General features: G+C 38.3%; 1 non-coding gene across 1 annotated transcript; it reads right to left on the reverse strand.

The window, feature by feature from the left end:
- Positions 1 to 20,716: 20,716 nt before the first annotated feature.
- Positions 20,717 to 20,820, reverse strand: LOC124093967 (U6 spliceosomal RNA). Its single transcript, XR_006852090.1, has one exon. It is a non-coding gene; the product is annotated as a U6 spliceosomal RNA (small nuclear RNA).
- Between the last annotated feature and the right edge of the window lie 1,213 nt (positions 20,821 to 22,033).

Genomic DNA, 22,033 nt, shown 5'->3' on the forward strand with positions numbered 1-22,033 from the left:
AGTGGTAAAGCGCCCCAGGTTCAATTCCTCTTACAAAACTAAAGGGAAGAAGTGAACTCTTCAAACTGATGGAATCATGAAATTTATTTTTTTTAATATATTCACTCTTGGAAAATAATTCATAATTAACAGGTGTGGTCTCCAACCTCTGGAAGACCCTAAAGTAATTACAGTTGCACTGTGAGATTTCCTAGAATTTGTGCTGGAATGGCCCCCGAAACTAGTCATCATTTTCATCCAAAAAAAGCAGCTGGGAGTTCTTGGTACGGTGCTAAATAAATCTAGAGAGAATTAATGAGAACAAACAAGATCTATGTTGTTTTAATAATCATAACTAGGAAGCAACTTGGGTACAGATGGACATAATTACATCCATTCCTTCCCTCACTTCTTAACTCGTGCGCTCACTCCTATATTTACTAAGCACACACGGAGTGCCCAAGTACTGTTATGAGGATCCAACTTTGAATAAATGGAGCATACTCTAAGATTGTTTTTGTTTGTTTGTTTCCATATGATGTTAAAATTTTCTCACTATCTTTGTATTATAAGAAAATAATAAAAAATAAAAAAATAAAAATAATTTAAAAAAATTAAAAATAATTAAAATAATAAAACTTTGTATTATAAGAAAATATAATTATTTCTTAAAATTAACTGAACCGAAAAAGAAGAAGAAGAAGAAAAAGAAGAATCATCTAATTGATGACAGCAATCATTTTTAAGCAATGACTAAGTTGGTCATGAAAACAAAAGCCACTCTATTCCTAGTATGAAGGAGGTAAAAGCTTGTACAACTGTTGGAAGGGCAGAAGGAGGGAAAACCAGAGACACTTCACTGAAGATCTCAAACTGTAGTCCCAGTGGTTCTCATAATTTCTTCTGCAGCCACTGGAATCATAAGCTCTCAAGCACTAAGGGTTAGATCCAGGTTTAATGACACTTAAAGAAAATGCAATTTGGAGAGACTTCTTTAGAGAGCCCTCCTAAAATATAATAATAATAAGGTAAATTATAAGAACAAAGTTGCTAGGGTTACTCTCAGAGTCTCAGATAGGGTTCATGCAAGACAGAAGCCCTGAAGTTCATTGCCTTTATGGTCCACACCTTCACCATCTCAGTTGGCAACACAGTAGTAGGAGCTTCTCAATAAATTCATTGAGAAGCAGATTTTAACTTCCATCTGCCCATGTATCCTCCTGAAATTCAATCTGGAAAAGAATGATGTCCTCCTCTTCTGTCTTCTAAATCTTTTTTTGGTACCGGGATTGAACCCAGGGTGCTTAACCACAGAGCCACATCCCCGACCCTCCTTATTTATTTATTTTTTTTAATAATTTTATTTTGAAACAGGGTCTCCCTCTGTTGCTTAGGGCCTTGCTAAATTGATGAGGCTGACCTCAAACTTGGAATCCTCCTGCCTCAGCCATCCCAGCTGCTAGAATTACAGGTTTGTATTACCATGCCCAGCTCTGCTTTCTAAATTTTGAACCAGTACATCTTATCAATATATTCCAACCTGAAATTTTACAAAAAAGAAGATTCTTGGAAATGTAGTTTCTGCCTTTGAAGAGGCTAAGTCTGATGCTGAATTCACAAGAGACTGTCCTACATATTGCCCTAGGGAAGAAAATGTGAGGTTTTTTTTTTTTATTTCTTATTTTTATTATTTATTTATTTTAGTTGGTACTGGGGATTGAACCCAAGGGGCACTTTGTCATTGAGCTATATCCCCAAACCTTTTTATTTTTTGAGATGTTTCGCTAAGTTCTCAGGACCTTGCTGCATTGCTGAGGCTGGCTTCAAACTTGCAATCCTCCTGCATTAGCCTCCCAAGTGCCTGGGATTATAGGTATGTATCTCTACCACACCTGGCAAGAAAATGCTATTAATTGACTAAAGAGATTAAGGAGACTTTAAACCGTTCAAGGGTCTAGAGATTGAAGTGAGGACTCATTGATATATCATCATATATGAAACTTAAAAACAGTGCCGTATTCATCTAAACCAAATTGATGCAAAAACAAAGCAGAATGGAACTCGCTTGGAAGAAAAAACACACACACACACACACACACACAAGTACAAGAAACCAGTCGTGATGGCACACGCCTGTAATCCCAGGGACTCAGGCTGAGGCAGAAGGAGAGAGTTTCAGCAATATTCAAGGAAAAGGGCACCTTGATTATTATGCTCTATTTGACATTCACTAATAATTGCATTTAGTACAATTAGATCATTCTCATTAGGTATTAGGACTTTATGTAGAACAAGATAGGAATGCCAGGCTTGGTAGCCTATACCTATAATCCCAGCCACTCTGGAGGCTGTGGCAGGAAGATGGAAAGTTCAAGGGCAGTGTCAGCAATTTAGCAAAACCCTAAGCAATTTAAAGAGACCATGTGTCAAAATAAAAAGCATTGGGATGTAGCTCAGAGTTAAAGTGCCCGAGGGTTAAATCTTGAGCAACAAAAAAAAAAAAAAAAAAGAAAAGAAAAAGGCAGGAATGGAATGAGTTTATGATCTGGACCACACTGTCCTAACTGAAATATAATACAAGTCCCCAAAATTAAACATAGTGGGGCATGGCAACACATGTCTGTAACACCAGGGTCTGGGGAGGTTGGGGCAGCAGGACTGCAAGTTTGAGGCCAGACTCAGCAATTTAGCAAGGCCCTAAGCAACTTAGTGAGACAGTCTCAACATAAAATGGGCTGGGAAGATAGCTTTGTCATACCCCTGGGTTCAATCCCCACTGGGGGAGAGGGATCCAAATTTAACTATATATGTAATTTTAAAATTCCTAGCAGTCATAATAAAAAGTAAAAAGAACCAGGTGCAGTGGTGCACACCTGAAATCCCAGTGGCTCGGGAAGCCAAGGCAGGAAGATCACAAATTCAAGGCCAGATAGCAAATTTGCAAGATTAGCGAGACCCTGTCTCAAAATTAAAAATAAATAAATAGATAAAAAAGACAGGAGATGTATCTCAGTGGTAAAGCTCCCAGGACTGAGGAGGTGGCTCAGTGGTCAAGTACGCGTACCCGTGAGTATAATCTCCAGGGAAGGAAGGAAGGAAGGAGGGAAGGAGGGAGGGAGAGAGAAAGAGTTCAGCATTGTCAGTGTCTACCACGTTGAGTGGCACAAGTCTTCAAGACAACTAGAAGTTTAACCTGACCAATTCTCTAAGTGCTCACTGTGATAAGGCCTAGAATAACGCTTTTCTTTTCTTTTCTTTTCTTTTTTTTGGGGGGGGTACTAGGGACTTGAGGTTGAACCCAGAGGCACTTTACCACAAAGCCACATTCCCATCCCTTTTTATTTTTTACTTTGTGACAGGATCTCAGGAAATTGCTTAGGGCCTCACTGAGGTGTTGAGGCTGGCCTTGAATTTCTATCTTCCTGCCTGAGCCCTCTTGAGCCCCTGGGATTATAGACATGCCCCACAGCACCTAGCTAGACAAGTTTTTACTAGCATATTAGTACAATTTTGGTGGAAGAACTTGTATCTGGTAAATAAGAATTGAAAAGAAACCTTATAAATTATCCATTTCAATCCCATGAATTTGGAGAAGAAGGAATCAAGGTCACTTCCTAGTTGCTGTATTTACTAACAAAGCTAGAGTCAAAATCTGAGCCTACTTACACTCAATCTAGTTAGTGTATGTTCCACAAGATTCTGACAGGAAACTTTGCATGCTGTGACGTTGTTTTAACTCTCCTCTTTGACCAAGTACATAGGAATTGGAATCTGGCAAAAGGTTAAAACCATACAGAGAATCTATAAACACTCTGAACTCATTTTAGAAGTAGAGCAAGGCTCTCTGGCCACTAAAGATGTTCAGATCTTTCCAATTAGGACCTCTGGAGAGGAAACAAAACAGCTGTATGCAATTTTCTTTCAGAGAATTTTGGAACTTTCTGAAACAATGAATAAAATATATCCTCTTCCTGAAAAAGCTTTCTTCTGCCTCTCTCTGTCCATATTATTTCCCCCCACCCTTTTAGTCTGTTTTCTTTGTTTAATCTTCTTCATTACTTCCCTATGGCCTTACTTGTTTATGAATTATACCTTATATAATATATCTAATATAGATTCTTGTCTAGACAATATAATGTCTTTTTTTTTTTTGGCAAATAGATTAATTCTTGGAAATGCACTCTTACCCGCCTTCCCCCCCTCCAAAAAAGGGGAAAAATACAATGCATTTCTTCGTCAGTTTTTGCTTCTTAACTACTTCCTTTTTCTTCTCTTTAAATTGAACTCTTCCTCTTAATCAGACTTCCTTTGGATCCCATTAGCGTAACTGTTCACACAGTTATCTTTTTAGTACTCATATTTGGAAACCTCTGTTTAATTGGATTTTTGTGTGTATGTCTGTGTGGCCCTGGGAATTGAGCCCACGGGTGCTCTATCCTAAGTTACCTCCCCTGCCCCAGTCCTATTTTATTTTTATTTTGAGACTAGATCTGGCTAATATCCCCAGGTTGGCCTTGAATTTGCAATCCTCCTGCCTCAGTTTCCTGAGTAGCTGGTATTACAGATGCACATCATTGCACCCAACCTGTTTAATTGGATTCTGATGCTCCCACAACAGGGAAACTTTGGAATTGAAATTCAGAAAATTTGTGAAGGCAACTGGCTTCTCATAAATTTGTAAGAGAGAAAGATTACTCAAAACACCATCAGAGTTTTGATTTCCATAAGGTCATGATGTAGAAGGAAAAAAAGACTATATAAATGCACACAACAGAAAATTACCACAAATTAGCCTGGCATGGTGGTGCACACCTGTAATCCCAGTGATTCAAGAGGCTGATGCAGGAAGATCACAAGTTTCAGGCTAGCCTCAGCAATTTAGGGAGACCCTAAGTAACTTAGTGAGACCCTGTTTCAAAAGAAAGGTCAGGGGCTGGGTATATGGCTTTGGGTTCAATTTTTTAAAATTCACAAAATAGCAGTATTTGCTAATATAAATCTAAACATATATTTATTTTTATATTATGCACCAAACATGAATGAGGAGAGTACTTTTCACTTCTTCCAAGTGTTTAAAACTCCAGAAATCTTATTGTAGGCAAACTCTAGTTTTTTCCTCTTATTCTACCTTTGCCTAAACCCCTTGCACACATTACTGTTGGTCTTTTAATCAGGGAAGGGTGGTGGAGAGCAGAGTCTGAGCAAAAATGAGCAGCCTGGTATCTTTATATTATTGTCTTACTTTGTTCGGGCTGCTATAATAAATTATTCTAGACTAGGCCATGTATAAGCATGAGAAATGTATTTCTCATAGGTCTGGAGGCTGGGGAGACAGCAGATGTGAGTTAGATGAGGGCCATTTTCTCATAGCTTGTGCCTTTTGTCTGTCCTCCCAAGGTAGAAGGGCAAAAGGCTCACAACATCCCTCAAGCCTCTTTTATAAAGATAGTAATCCTATTCACCCTGATGATTAGGTGTCAAATGTAAATTCTGTGGTACACATTCAAACCTTAACACCTGTGTCCTTATTAAATTGTATTCTACAATTTGTAGTTTGAGATAGCTTCTTGCAAATTTCCAGAAACACATTGACCTAATGCTGTTTTACTTTGAGACATGAAATATATTTTCAAAAATAATTTTAGTAGCATAATTTTTTACTTTATTTGTATTCTTGTTTGGACAAGTTATAGAGATTGGCAATGCCTTGACTCTCAAAGGAGTTTTTCCTTCTCTTTGACTCTCTGTGGCATTTAAAATGAAAAGTAGTAGTCAATAAAAGAGTAGTTTCAGCCTGGTATAGTGACTCATGTCTGTAATTCCAGCAGCTCAAGAGGCTGAGGCAGGAACATCACAAGTTCAAAGGCAGATTCAGCAATTTAGCAAGGACCTAATCAATTTAGCAAGTCCCTATTTCAAAATAAAAAAAGGGCTGGAAATGTGGCTCAGTGATTAAGTACCCTTGGGTTCAATCCTCAGCACCACACACACACATACACACACAAACACACACACACACAAATTCATATTCTAAACTTGACACAGTGGTGCCTAACTATAATCCCAGCTCCTCAGGATGCTGAGGCAGGAGGATCACAAATTTAAGGCCAGCTCAAACAATTTAATGATGCCCTACCACAAAATAAAAACTAAAACAAAAGGGGATGTAGTTCAGTGATAGAATGCCCTGGGTTCAATTTCCAGTACTGAATAAAGAAATGATATTCTATAACTACTGTGAAATGAAATATTTCCTTAATGCAAAAATTTGGAACCTTGCGTTTAGCAGGAGTCATTAGGCTTATGGGGGGGTACGGACCTAAGAACATAAAAATATAAAAGAATGTCATCTTATTTGAATTGCAAAATATATACCAGTGCTCAGGAGCTATTTCATTATAACTAATAAGAGTAAAAGAGAAGAACACAAGTTAAATTGGACAAGACTATTCTTATTTTAGTAGCATTCACATGTGGGAGGGTGAGAAACTCAACCATGAGACAAAATGACTTTGAGGTGTCTCTTTGAGGTAGCCACAGTCTTTGTGGGCAGGGAATTGGTTGGTGATTGGATATAGACTTGACTCCCTGTGAAATGCCCATAGGATGTGCTTCATGGCTATTTTGTTATCCAAATTTAACAGAAAGAGTCTTCAGCCTCCACCACTCAACTTTGCTTTATAGCTTAGTAAATAAGATTCACTATGACTGCTCAACAGGATAAGATTCACTATGACAGGTATAACTGGACACACCTTTGTCTCAGTTTCTGCTCTCAGTGTATTCTGGTCCCATGAGATTACTTGGCACTTGCCTGACCTCTATTATGGCTGAAACTCTTAAGCAAGCTGTACCTACCTACAGAAATAGGCCACTGTGCTGAGTGTGATAGACATCTGTCAAGAAAAGAGTGAGTTGGAATTCCTGAAGCCTCTAGGTCCAAGTGGGACCACACTTACACTGACAGTAGGTACTGAAATCAGAGGATCCTCCCATCCTCCCTGAAAAGCTGAAAAGGACAGATATATCTCCTGGGGAGACACTTACTCTTCAGTTGGTCCTGTCATTTCACTGTTGTTAATTTTTAGTCCAAATCAGTTTTTTAAAATATTTTTCCTTTATTTGGATCTCAATAATATTGATATCAAGACTGTACATAAGTGTATATTGGTTCACATGATATTGGGTATTTCAGGGCCAAATCAGTTTTTAATCCATCATATTATCAGGCCCTTTTCTCATGTGCTGCTTTTGGTGGTAGTGAAGACAGACCAATTCCTTGATTATTAGTGGAAGCATCATTTATCTGATATCTACTGTGGTCTAGATACTAAAGATGGGGCTTAAGTTTATCATTTCCAATCCTGATACTATCTCTGCAAGATTAGTATCATGGTACTAAATTTACAATGAGACAACCCAAACTCAGAAGAGTCATGTGACTTTCCTAATGTCATAAAACTAGTATATCATAGAATAGGGATTCAAACTCTGCTCTGTCAAGGCTCAGAGCCAGGACCATCTCTTCAACTCTGTACTGACACTTTCTCAGGATGTTAGTATCTATGTATAGATGATTCAAACCTCCCAACTCCAGAAAGTACAGTAATCAAGCACTCATTTGGAGGCAAATTTGTTTGAAAATTGCAGAAGAAGCTATATCATTATGTAGTACCTTCATCTTCCCACCTCCCATTTCTGTCAACCTCCTAGGCTCAGACACATGGAAGCAAAAAGGAGGGCAAAGGACATATGTGAAGTGAGATAAATGGCAAAATGGTAGCTGTTTTACTATCTTTTTATACACTGATTTTTTTTTCATATATATTTTTTTCTTGTTTCTATCTTACATGGCAGAATCAACCTCAATTTCTGCTTTTGCTATGCTATTCCAGTTCCATTTAAATTTCCAATTTGATTTATGTAAATTAAATTGCATGTTATTTATGCTGCAATAGAAGAACAGGAGAAAATTCTGACTGAGTTTGTTTCTGTGGTTTACTTTTTTTTTTCCTTTCTTCCAAAAAGGAAGCCAAGATTTTGACAGTTAGTAGTTTGCAGGGCTGAAAGCAGAAGCTGTTTTAAGACGACTTCTCTTTATGTTGTGAAAATCCAAAGCCACTAAACTATGTAAGGGTGTTTAGAATGAAGAAGCAGCAGCATTAGTATCTTTTGAGAGGAGACGTGTAATAGCAAAATCCAAGGCAAGGAGGTTCTGAGGCCTGGGAAAGGGACAACAGGTTACTAAGGATAAGTGGGTCTGTGACCTGCTCCTTCTGTGCCCCTGGAAGGACTTTAAAATGTGGTTGATATCTTTATGGTGGACACATTTGAGCAGCACCCTGGCCCTTGTAAAGATTCCTATGAATATTATGTAAAGACATGGAACCAATGGACATGGGCACAGCTACAAGCTGGACACTGCTCATCTCTGCAGTACATGTGACTTCAGTTAGACTAAACAATTTGTTCTTACTAGTCTTAAATACGATAGACATGGATGGAGAGACAGAGTGGCATTAATGACAGCTTGAATACCTTACCACCTTGGTGGGATGGATTCCAAAAGAAGATTAACTTAAAGAAAATAAAGCAGGCAGATTGTGTGTGTGTGTGTGTGTGTGTGTGTGTGATTTAGATCCATTCTCCCCCTTTCTCCTGGGCCTCAGGGGTCTAACCATTTGGGACAGTGTTTATAGACTTCTTTGCCTTCTAGTTTCTAGTTGGGTCCAGCCATTGGGAGGCACTGGCAGGAAATCAGAGAAGGAAAGCAGAGTGAATTGGGATCCCTCCCTAGGAATTAACTGGGTCACTTTACTGAAGGCAGCAGATCCTGTCTAGTGGCCTTCCCTTGTAGTTTCTGTCTTTGGGCTGGGTTCTGGTAACCATTCTTTCTCCTTGCCTTCCCAAGCATATGGTCTTTATAAGCTTCCCTGTTCTTGTTATACCTCAGAGAGCTGCACTATTCCTAGTTGATTTCTCTTCACCCCTACCTACACCTTTGAAATAATTACAAAGTTAAATTCTTCTTAATTAATTGCCTTTAATCATACCATTTTAAACAATTTTTTTCTTCTTTTATTTTTTGGTCAGGACCTTCACTGATACATTATATGACTCTTTTTTTACTCCTGAATACATGGGCTATGATTGATATCCTTTAAATGTGCCATTTTTCCCCCTGGAATTACCAAAAACACTTGTGCAGTCTATATAAGAGCGTTGTATAGATTTTAGCTCCTACCACTGAAGCAAAATCAATTTGTGAGCCAGGCATGCATACCTTTAATTCCAGCAACCTACAAGGCTGAGTCTGGAGAATCACAAGTTTCAGGCCAGTTTTGGCAACTCAGTGAAGCCCTAAGCAACTCAGTGAGACCCTATCTCTAAATAAAATTTTAAAAAGGGTTGAGGATGTGGTTTAGTGGCCAAGTGCTCCTGGGTTCAGTCCCTGGTACCAAAAAAAAAAAAAAAAAAATTAAACTTCTGGCAGGGGTTAGTGGTAGAGTGCCTGCCTAGCATGCAGTCTAGAATGCATTGATCCCAAGCACCACAAACAGACAAAAAAAATTAAACCTCTGTTTCAATATGGAGGAGCACACTGGTGGCAGGTTAACACAGACCAAATGTGTTTGTGTCTTCCCACAATGTCCGAATTTATTAAAAAGCAATAAATTCACGACTATACCAACTATACCCGTTTTATCCATGACCATTCTCCAAATGCTTGTGCGTGACCTTTAGTTATAAGCTAGGAAAACACAAATTCTTTTGCTTAATTCCTAATATCTACAACACTCATAGGTTACAGAAAGATCAAGAAAGGGTTAAGGAAGCCACAGTGTGAATTGAAAGCAAAGTCAGAGAGCAGATATGAATGAAAAGTCACTGTAGGTGATCAGACAAGATTAGGAAACAGTGAAGAACTCCTTCAGGGTGCAGAGCTGTTGAAGCTCAGGAATTTATTCTAGGCCAAGATCCAGATGGATGGCAGTTTCAGAGTGTCAGCTTGAAATGTCAGCTTGGAGTGGACTGTGTGTGGTCATCATGGTCAGGAAACACCATGCTCTGCTTAAGCCTGATGGCAGAGATTCTGAGGTTGTCCGCTGTGGCGCTTTTTCTGGGTCAGGCTTGTGACAAGAACCAGGTGACAGCCAGGGTGCTACTGCTTCCAGGCTGAGGGTGCTTCCCATTTTCATGGGCTTTATTAGGTAGTCTGGTGTGTGGAATCAACTCATGGACCTGGTTTTTCCAGTATGAGTTTGATATACACCCATGAATCCATGTGCTTCTGATTAATTCAGTAAATTCACAACTGGTTATTTTTATTAGCATGATTAATTTGTCAGTTTGTGCCTTATTGTGCTAGGCACATGGTGGTTATTTGTACAAATAAGGTATAGAGTCATTACACCTTGGCAGTTGTACTTAGAGTGGAGTAGCTTTTGGCAAACTACTGCTTTACAAAGTGGAGGTTTAGGCAAAGCCTGAAAACTGTTGTTCCATACATTGTGTAGTAACTGAGTAGGGCACGGCCTGCTTTCCACACTGGGCAACCGAGAGAGACCCTGTTTCAAAAAGAAAAATAAATTAGCCATCATGGCCCTCTTCTGTGATCCCAGAGACTCAGGAGGCTGAGGCAGGAGGATTGCAAATTCGAGGCCAGCTTCATCAACTTAATGAAACACTATCTTAGAATAAATAGTAAAACAAAACAAACAAACAAACAAAAAAATCTGAGGATGTAGCTCAGTGATAGAATGCCCTTAGGTTTGGTACTCAGTACCTAAAGAAAAAAATCCTTTGAGCTCAGTTTATATATTCAGCTCTTGAGGAACTCAGGGAAAATATCACCTCTACGTCCAGGCACTAATTCTTCTCAGATAATTTCTATCTTAAAAACACCTCTGGCTAAACAGTTTTTTGGGTTTTTTTTGATTAATCCTGAGAAGAGGCCAACAGAATAGGAACATATTTACAGAGATGTAACGATTAATAGTGAGAATGAGGTAAAACAGTGTTGAATTATAATATAAAATTATTAATCTTTTTGCTAGTCTAGTAGGATGACATATTGAGTTTGATGTCTCCTAACAGTTAATTTAGTTTCTCCTAGGTTTAAAGCCCTACACTGTAGATCTAACTCGCACTCATTGATTTGAATACTTTACAGTTGATCACAAGATTAGTTTCAAGACTTTGAGTCATCAGAGTAACTCCCCAAACATTTTTTAGGTTAACACTTTAAAAGAGACACAGAGCTTTAGGAAGGCCCTTTGCCTCCAGACCATGCTATTATTACTTCCTGCTGATTCTTGAGTGCCCCGGGGAACTTTACTTTCTCAACTTCTTTATTTTCTTTTTCCTTTGGTTAGGGAAAAAAAAAAGGTGGATCAGGTGACACATGCCTTAATCCCAGTTAGCTTTTGGAGGGTGATGCAGAGGGATTGCTAGTTTGAAGCCAGCCTGGGCCACTTAGTGAAACCTGTCTCAAGATAAAAAAATAAAAAGTTTTGGGGGCTGGCATACACCTGTAATCCCAGCAGCTCAGGAACTGAGGCAGGAGGATGGTGAGTTCAAAGCCAGCCTCAACAATTTATCCAGGTCCTAAAGCAACTCAGTGCAACATGTCTCTAAATTAAAATATATATATATGAGAGAGATATGTATCTGGGGATGTGGCTCACTATTTAAGCATGACTGGGTTTAATCCCTGGTCTGGGGACATAACACAGCAATGGAGCTGTGTTATATCCTCAGCACCACATACAAACAAAGATGTAGTGTCTGCCGAAAACTAAAAAATAAATATTAAAATTCTCTCTCTCTCTCTAAAAAAAAAAAAAAAAAAAAAAAAAAAGATTTTTAAAACCACCCCCACCGCCTATTCCTGCAGATGGACAGAATCACAGCCTTTGGACCAGGAATCTCTGTTTCTCCTTTGCTAGCAAAGCAATAAACCCTCTTTTTCCTTTTTATCAAAATTGTGTCTTTGTTATTGGATTGGCATTGGGGACAAGGACCTATCTTTTGACAACAAATTGAAAAAACTAGAATTCAGATGGCAGATCAGATAAAAGCATTGTAGCTAAAACTGATATAATGAGAAATTTGTAGAAGTTTATATATTATTTTTTTTGGTACTGGAGATTGAACCCAGGGGCACATCACCATTAGGCCGTACCCAAAGGCCATTTTTTTTTTTTTTAAATGGTAACAAGTATTGAACCTGTAACAGTGGTCTACTTATGCTTTGATTATAGCCCTTGTTGCTCTGTCACTGCAACTTATTAAAAAAAAATGGACATTTTTTTTTTTTATCTTCACTGCTACTCCCTAATCTCTCCCCCTCTCTAATCTCAGGGGAAACAGGATTATCTTTCTTTTCCATCCTTGGCAGATTTGCCTGTCCTTGTACACACCTATCATAGGAACCAAGTAATGCAGACTTTGGGGATGGTACCAGAATATAACAGAAATGACTATCTCCCAAATTAACAAATGAATTACAACTCCAACTGAATGGAATGTACCCTTTGAATCACCTCTTTAAAAGCTCCTTGTTCTGTATATGGACAGAATCACAGCCTTTGGGACAGGAGTCCCTGTATTTCTCCTTTGCTAGCAAAGCAATAAAACCTTTTTTCCTTTTTCTCAAGACCTTGTCCTCTTTGGATTGTCATGGGGACAAGGACTGAGCTTTCCGGCAACAAACCCTCAAGTACTCTGCCGCTGAGCCACATCCCCAGCCCTTTTTTATTTTTTATTTTGAGACAGGATCTCACTAAGTTGTGAGGGTCTCACTAAATTGCTGAGGCTGGCTTCTAATTTGTGATCCTCATGCCTCAGCCTCCAGAATCACTAGGATTTACAATAAAATAAAATCACACAAAGAGTTGAAGTGGCTCCTAGTGAACCAAGAAGCAAAAGGCCTAGAAGCAGAAAGTTGGCCAACTGGTGCTCTATATGTGTAATATGAAATGAATTGCATTCTGCCATCATGTATAACAAATTAGAATAAATAAATAATAAAAATGATGATATAAACCTAGGTTTGTAAAAAATAATAATAATAAAATAAAAATAAAATGGGTGCAGAGATGCCTAAGCTTGGTTGACAGAACTAATAAGAATGGGATCGAAGGACATGGTTATTCTGAGAAACTGGTGTGACTCCATTTTTGGGAAACCAGCTTCTACCTCAGAGTAAAGCCTGTCCAAGGAAGGGGGCGTGACCCTTGTCTTTGGAAAAACCCACAGAGCACTTCTAGGCAGATAGCCACCTTGCTGAGTTGTTTGTCTGTAAATAACAGGAGAGATCTGCCATGCCAGGTGTTCCTGACTCTGTTAGACTAGGTTAGGACCCATAGCAACTCCCTAGCAACCACCAATCAGCATGAGACAGGGAAAATACCTGGGATGCCAGATGACCCCCCAGTAGTTTATGGTGGTTGATAACATGTTGAGAAACCATGAAGTTTAGCAGGTAAATCCCTCATGGCTTAAACCAATTAGTTCAAACAAATCTCCTTCTTGTACTAACCAATCACCCCTACCCAACTTGTTCCCTCCAGTGAATGTGCTAATCATGTTTTAGAGTTGTTTTGATTTTCCCGAGGTGTGTGATGATTTGCTAAGAGATGCAATGATGTATGTGAATTCCCTGCCTTCCCCAAAGAGTGTATAAAACTGCTGCAAACCCTGGGCTCGGGACCTCTCAGCATCACCAGTTGCTGTGTGCACAGAGGACTGAGCTAGCTTGCAATAAACACCTCTTTGCTGCTTACATCGATCTTGGTCTCTGGTGGTCTTTTTGGGGTCCCGAACTGGAGCATATCAGTTCGTAGACTTATTTCTATCAGTTTCATAATTCTAGGACTATTGTTTCAAATTCTGTATATGTACAAGTATGTGTAGCCTACCCAAAGTTCTCAACTAGGGCTGCCACTTTGAATTATCTAAGGACCATCTCTACCCTTAGAAATTCTGACTTAAATGGTCTGAGGTGGGGTCTAGGCATAAGCACTGTGTAAGAACACCCCAGGTGATCGGTGGGCTGTAAGAACACCACTCTAATTCTCTACTAGGATTCAGGAACTCTCCTGTCTCTGTCACATAGTTCTTTCTCAAGTTGAATAAAACTTTGGATGGAAAAAAAAAAAAAAAAAAGTAGGCCAACTGAAGCTTGTGATCACCTGGCAGGATAGGAAACAAAGCAACATAAGGGAGAAAAGCATAGTGCAAATATCTTACCATGTCTAAACATGAATTAAAATATAAAACATATTAAATATATCGAAGAAATATGGGCCACTATACATTTGTTATATTTTCTGTCATCTTAATGTATTTCAGATCTGTCTGTGCAGAGTCTAAAATACTGTGGATGCCTAATAAACTTTCAAGATAACTAAGAAAATAATATCATTTTATTAAATCCCTTGGTCAATACAATGCATTTGATCAAAAGACAAAATAGACCTTGGTTGTAAGTGCTATTTATTGTCAGCCCTACAAAAAATAACATGCTAATCTGAAACTTCTTTTTTACTATTTTTAAAAGACCATGTTGATTAGTCTCTCAGCAAGCTCCAAGGAGTAGCCTATAAAAAATGGTTAATGACTTTAATAACCTTGAAGTGCCTATCAAAAATTAACAATGGCAGGCCTTTAGACTGAATGTCTGTGACCCCACCATTCATATGTTAAAGTCCTAAGTGCCAATGTGGTGGTATTTGGAACTGAGGCCTTTGAAAATTAGTTAGCTTTCAGAGATCTGCAGGGTGGGGACCTCATAGGATTAAGGTCTTTATAAAAAAGAATTCTCTGAAACCTTGACCTTGAGTTTCCCAGACTTCAAATAAATTCCTGTTATTTAAGGAATTTAAAGGTACTGGGTTTATGGAATTTTGTTATGACTGCATAAACTAACTAATACAATATGGTATCATATAACTCTGTAGTTTCAGATTGTAAAGGGTGGAACATGAGGGAAATGCTCAAGACTGGCTGGAGACAATAAAGAACTTCATGCTCCTGGCTCATTTTTACTATTTCATTTATCTGAATCCCCTTCACCTTTCCCCTCTGCAAATCTGAGAGCTTTCAACATCCCTTCAAGACTCTGTGTCAGGCCGAGCAATGGAGGCTGAGACTGGAGAATCACGAGTTCAAAGCCAGCCTCAGCAAACGCCTGGCGAGGCACTAAGCAACTCAGTGCGATCCTGTCTTTAAATAAAATACAAAATAGGGCTGGAGATGTGGGTCAGTGGTCCAGTGCCCCTGAGTTCAATCCCTGGTACCACCCCCCCCCCCCACACACACACACACATACAAAGACTCTCTGCCAGGGCTGGGGAAATAGCTCAGCAGCAGAATGCTTACCTGGTGACATAAAAGCAAAAACCAAAAAATTGTGCACCAACTTTCCCTTCTCTGTGGAACGTTACCTACTACCTTGCACTTCAGTGCTTCCTCCGACATCACTAGACCTTCCTCAATACAGTCTCTGAAGCACCAGCAGTGTGCCTGATGCAAAGAAGACACCAAAAGAATGATGAGCAACTGTTCACTCAAGAAAAAAATGACAGTCTGTTGAAAGAAAGGAAAATAAGTAACACACACTATGCAAGGTTAAGCATGGAAAGAACCAATTGTTGATTGGAGAGTAAGAAGAATCCAAAGAGCAATGAGTGCTAAAAGAAAAAAAAAAGGGGGGCGGGGAATAAGATACTGGAAGGACAAAGGAAAAGAAAGATGAAAGGGATAATTTCAGTCAAAATATAGTATTTTTCAAAGAAGGCTATCATGGTAAAAAAGGCAGAGAAAAATTAGATTAAGACTTTGTGAAATTGATGGCAGAAAAAAATTACAACTGGTAAAGTGCATGGTGGTGCATGTCTATTATTATGCGTTTGATGCATTCTATCCAATGCTAGATCTAAAAAGAATTTGTGATCACATATTTGTATTAGTTGATAGATCCATCATAGCATTAAATCAATGCCTCAAATCTCATGTAAGAATAACCTAAATGTAGTTCCTGTTGATAAATAGCTCCTGTTTTTAAGAAAGAAACTGTTAGAATATAAACCCAAAATTTCATTGCATGCTTTTTATATGTAAAAAAAAAATACTTGTTTCCACTGCATTTGCTGGGGGGCGGGGGGGGGGGGCAGAGGGACTGGAGTTTGAGCCCAGGGGTGCTTTACTATGTCCTCAGTCCTTTTTTTTTTTTTTTTAATCTTGAGACACGGTCTCACTAAGCTGTTGAGGGTCTCCCTAAGTTGCCTAGGCTGGCCTGGAATTTGCAATGCTCCTGCCTCAGCCTTCCAAGTCACTGGGAATACAGGCATGAATCCCCATGCCAAACTCTCAGTGCATACATTTTTAAAAATTCAATCTATTTCATACAAAATAGATTAAACTGCTAGGAGGATAGGGTCCACATCTGTAACATCAATGATGCAGATGGCTGACACGAGAGGATGGCAAGTTTGAGGCTGCCTTGGTGGCTTAGTGAGAACCTTCTCAAAGAATTTTTTAAAAAGCTGGGAATGACCATGCATGGTGGTGCATGTCTATAATTCAGCTGGTTCAGGAGGCGAAGGAAGGAGGATTGCAAGTTCAAAGCCAGCTTCAGCAACTTCGTGAGACCCTGTCTCAAAATGAAAAAGAGAGCTGGAGATGAGTTCAGGGGTTAAGCACCCCTGGGTTCAATCATTCCTGATACCAAAACAATAACAAAACAAACAAACAAAATGGGGCAGGTGCTCTGGTTTTTATTTACCATGGTAAAAAAAATAAGTAAAGGCAAGAAAGGCAAGTGAGGTGTAGGTATAAGTACAAATCTGAAATTTTCTAATTTTGGACTAACAACAAAATCATCATCCCACATTATGGTGTTGTGTTATCACCAAGAATATAAAGGGGATGTGGACATGCAAAATGATTTAGAATTTCGTACTGATTTTCCGGGAAACAAATCTTTTACTTTTTACTTTTTTTTTTTTTTTTTTTTTTTTGAGACTGGTTCTTACTAAGTTATTTAGGGCCTAAGGCTGGTCTTGAACTTGCAATCCTCCTGCCTCAGCATCCAGAGTTGCTGAGATTACAGGTCTGTGCCTCAGCACCAGGAACTTTTTAATTTTTGAGAAAAATATTTATCCAATCATTTTTTGGGTATCTATGTACTTTGTTTGATACTATCACTCTTGTTTTCACTTAGTTATTCTAGAATTTAGCCAGGCTAGGTGATATCTCACAGATTAGTAAAAAGGAATCAAAGATGTGGGTCAGTCTTGTAGTTACTAGAGCTGGCAACATGCCAATTTAGAAGCTGTGGGATCTAAAGAGGAAGAGAAAGTGGCTTATTAGAAAGTCCCAGGTCATTAGAAGGGTCATTAGAAAGTCCAGACCGGAAAAGTCTTGAGAAAAGTCCAGAGAACACAGAAATACAGGTTGAGTTACCCATTTTTTTTTTTTTTAAGAGAGAGGTGAGAGAGAGAGAGATAATTTTTTTTTTTTTTTTTTTTTTTTTTTTTTAAAGAGAGAGAGACAGAGAGAGAGAGAGAGAGAGAGAGAGAGAGAGAGAGAATTTTTAATATTTATTTTTTAGTTTTCGGCGGACACAACATCTTTGTTTGTATGTGGTGCTGAGGATCGAACCCGGGTCGCACGCACGCCAGGCGAGCGCGCTACCGCTTGAGCCACATCCCCAGCCCGAGAGATAATTTTTAATATTTACTTTTTAGTTTTCTGCGGACACAACATCTTTGTTTGTATGTGGTGCTGAGGATCGAACCTGGGCCACATGCATGCCAGGCGAGCTCTACTGCTTGAACCACATCCCTAGCCCTTGAATTACCCTTATCAAAAATGCTTGGGTGGGGTAAGGTGGGGCATGCCTGTAATCCTAGCTGTTTGGGAGGCTGAGGAAGGAGGATTATAAATTTAAGGTCTGCCTCATCAACTAAATGAAGCCCTAAGCAACTCTGTCTCAAAATAAAAAATAAAAAGGGCTTGGGATGTAGCTCAGTGGTTAAGTCCCCCTGGTTCAATCCCTGGTTAAAAAAAAAAAAAAAAGAAAAGAAATGCTTGGGCCAGAAATATAATGGATTTTGGATTTTTTAAAAATTTGAAATATGTGTACATATAATCATAGAATCAATGGGGAAGAGAGCCAAGTCAAAACATGAAACTAATTTCTGTTTCATATATACCTTATTCATACAGCCTGAAGGTAATTTTATATAATATTTGAATTGTACCTGTGTTTTGACTGTGACTCATCATTTGAAATCAGGTATGGAATTTTCCACTTGTGTTGACACTCAAAAACTTTTGAATTTTGGATCATTTCTAATTTCAGATTTTGGGATTAAGGATGCTCAACTTGCATGAATTGTAATTCCTGATGGTTTTCTGGTTCTTGATTTTAATCTTCTGCATCACTTAAAAAAGATTCTTGTCTTTAGAGTCTTTGAAATGTCTCATAATTACATTGAAAAGCCATCTTCTTTTCTCCCTTTAACTCAATTTGATTGAAATTCTATTATATCTAACTCAAAGTGCCTTAATTAAAATTGCAGCTAATGAAAAAAAGTTTCTTTCTTTCTTTATTTCCTTATTGATTTATTTATTATGATGTGGATTGAATCCAGGCTTCATACCTAGTAGGCAAATGCTCTACCACTGAGTTCCATCCCCAGCTCCTTGTTGCTATTTAAGTACCAGGAAAGAAATGGGAACAACCCTGATATATACATGAAAAAGTAAAATTACTGCAGCTATCAAATTATTATTTATTATTGACAGGTTAACAAGGAAAGTTATCCACATTATCCTGTGCTAAAATTTAATCAAATCTTTTTTTTTTTTTTTTTGGTACTAGGAATTGAAACTAGGGTCCCTTTATCAGGAGCTACATTCCCAATCTTCTTCTTCTTTTAATTTTGTGATCCTCCTGCTTCAGTATTCTGAGTCACTGGAATTACAGGTGTGTACCAGCACACCCGGCTGAATCAAAAATTTTACGCTTCCTCTCAGGTATAAAGAAAATAGTAAAAATAGTAAAATAGTCTTATTCCTGGATCCAGGAGGAGGGTGATGTGAAGAAGACCATCTATGGAAGGCCAAATGGGTCTTTTTCAGATCTCTCCGCTTGATGTGGGGAAAGAACATTGGACACTGATCCAAGACTGAAGCTTGAATTCTGGCTAGATCACTTATTACCTCTGCACCTTAGATTACTTACTTGATCCCCCCCCCCCCCCCCCCCGCCCCTCCGTAAATGTTGCATGAGAATGGTGAAGACTTCTTTGTATTTCAGTAAGAACTACTTGGTTCTTCTGGGGCTCATCATCTTCAGGATCATGCTTTGTGTGTGGCCTTTGTTCCACCAGCTTCCGTGGCCTTGATGACTTCATAAAAACAGGGAAAGGGACATTTATAAACAGTGGCCATGGAGAATAATGTTTCCTAGAATTTCAACTCTGAACTTGCTTTTAGTTCAGTGTTATTGCCATCCTGTGGATTTCTTGGGAAATGAAACTCAGGACGAGAAGAGGAGAATTGAATTAACTGCTACTGAAGGGAATGCCGACTGTCACCGTGAGCGCCCTCTTCTGACAGCTTGAGGAACGAACAGTCTGTCGTTGCCTTCCGGTTTGCAAAGATGAATGTGGAATCCACTAATTCTCCCTTTTCCCCAATTTAAAAAAATAAAACCGGATGCACAAATAATTTGAATTTCAAGGATGACAAGTATTGAATCTAGGAAGATAATTTAAGGTCTCCTGACTCCCAATCTAACATAACGTATTTCCTATTTACATGATTGAATGATTAGCTGGTGGTTATTTTTTCCACTATTTATTTATTTTTATAAGTAACAGTTAATCGAGGAGCTAACTAACTGGCCTCAGCACTACATTTACTTGTGATCCTGCCATTTTCTAGTCTATTTCCTGGGTGTTGTCAATTTTTTTCCTTTCCATTTTCTGTCATTCTTTTTTTTTTTTTTTTTTTTTTTTTGTGACAGTACTGTACTAGGTGATACTAAAAGGGGCTGTCCCTATTTGCTGAAGACTCCATGAGAATTTCCACCTTTGTGTATTTCTCATATTTCCTGAAATATCTGTCTACTTTGAAGAATTTGTACAAACCTCTTTCTTCTGGGTTCAATTTAAGTCCCACCGGCTTCTGAGCCTTTTAGGCCAAAGTGGCTCTTGATCCTCTTTGGGGGTCTCATATCATCAGTTTATGTGAGAAATTTAAGCCCGTTTACTGTTATATCTTTAGTTAGACTATGATCTCTTTGAAATAGAGCTATGTCTTAATTACATTACTAAGTACTTGAATTCTCAAAGTATATAAGATTAATCCCCATTTATTGATGCATTGCAGGCATCTCTGCTTTCTTTTCCCCTTTTGTCATGTTTCCATGTCTCCAAGTAAGCACAAGCAACATCAACAGCAGCAATGGCTATGATTTATTTTATGTGGTATCAGATCTTTGCGTTTTGGTTCTGATTTTCACTTGTGGCAACCTGCTTTATCATTCTGTGCAAGCATGTGTGTGTTGAGTGTCTGTCTTGTGTTTGACTCCCCCATCACTTTCTTTTGTGGAGAATTTATGTGTATTCTTTGGGATCTGTGTTGAAGTTGTTTTTTCTCTACAGAAGATTTTCTTTTTGCTTCTTACACACAAATGAAAGCGTCCCTTTATTTATTTATTTTTAATGTTAAATGCTTCATGAATTTGCATGTCATTCTTGCACAGGGGCCATGCTAATCTCTGTATAATTTCAATTTTAGTATAGGTGCTGCCCATGTGAGCACCAAAGGCTTAACTTTAGGTTTTTAATTTTTTTTTTTGGACCAGGTATTGAACCCAGGGGGCTTTTAAACACTGAGTCAAATCCCCAGCCCTTTTTAATTTTAAATTTTGAGATGGGGTCTTCCTAAATTATTTAGGGCCTCACTAATTTGCTGAGGCTGATTTTTTTTTATGAGCGGTCCTCCTGCCACAGCCTTCTTAACTCTCTGGGCATTCATCACTTGTCTGGCTGAAGGCATCACTTTAAAACAAATTTCTGGGTTGAGGTTTTGGGGATTCAATCTTGCAAACATATTTAAAGGTTGGTTTGTGGTTATAAATTTTCAGTGGAGATGATTTTTCTTCTCTTTCCTCATTTGCAATGTTGAAAGCTATAGTAAATTTGTGGTCCCTCAATCTGAGAAGGAGTATGTTTAGTTAGGTTTTAGTTCACCCTTATAATGAGGATGTAGCTTTTATGTATTCCGGGTTTATTCGTACTGGAGCAGTTTCTATTAATTAGTCTCCAGCCTGACTCAAGCTTTTATAGGAGTCCAACTTGAGTGGCTACTTGGCTTCTGTCTGTCCTTTGTCCTAAGGCTATACAAATGGATGCTCAAGATTATCCCAGATTGGCAGAAACCCTTAGGGCAGAGCCCAATATCAGGCTTTACTTTCCCCTTTGGACTTTGGTTTTACTTTATTTTGTTAAATTTCTAAGCATTTCCTTTGATTTTTACTAATGCAGCCATGCACTTAACACTAGTTTTTTTTTAACTTGTTTTATCTAGAATCCTCAGTTCTTTAAATTGGGATGGTGGTTCTTAATGGATACAATGGTCACCCACTTAAACTTTTCAGATTAATTTTAAAATTTGTAAATTTTATGGAAATAAATTGTATGAGGATAATTTTGAATTAGAATTTCATTGAATGTATAGAAGAATTCAAGGCGAATTAATATCTTTGTAATATTTATTTTCTGACTTATAATTCTACTTGTTTTACATCCTCATTAAGTCCTTCAGTAATATTTACGATATTTTCCTTTAAAGTTCTTACACTGAGATTTTGTGAACAGGGTTTTAACCTTCCATTTTCTATTAATTACTGCTGCTTAAATAACTAACACTTACATAGTATTTAGTATGCACCAAGCATTATTTTAAATCCCTCAGTAATCTTTTTCCTGGTGAACTTGTTTATTAATTTACTATCACCTATTATTATTGACTC

Source organism: Marmota monax, unplaced genomic scaffold, assembly GCF_021218885.2.
Source record: "Marmota monax isolate L192 unplaced genomic scaffold, Marmota_monax_Labrador192_F-V1.1 WCK01_AAM20220418_F8-fsc00314, whole genome shotgun sequence".
Taxonomy (NCBI): domain Eukaryota; kingdom Metazoa; phylum Chordata; class Mammalia; order Rodentia; family Sciuridae; genus Marmota; species Marmota monax.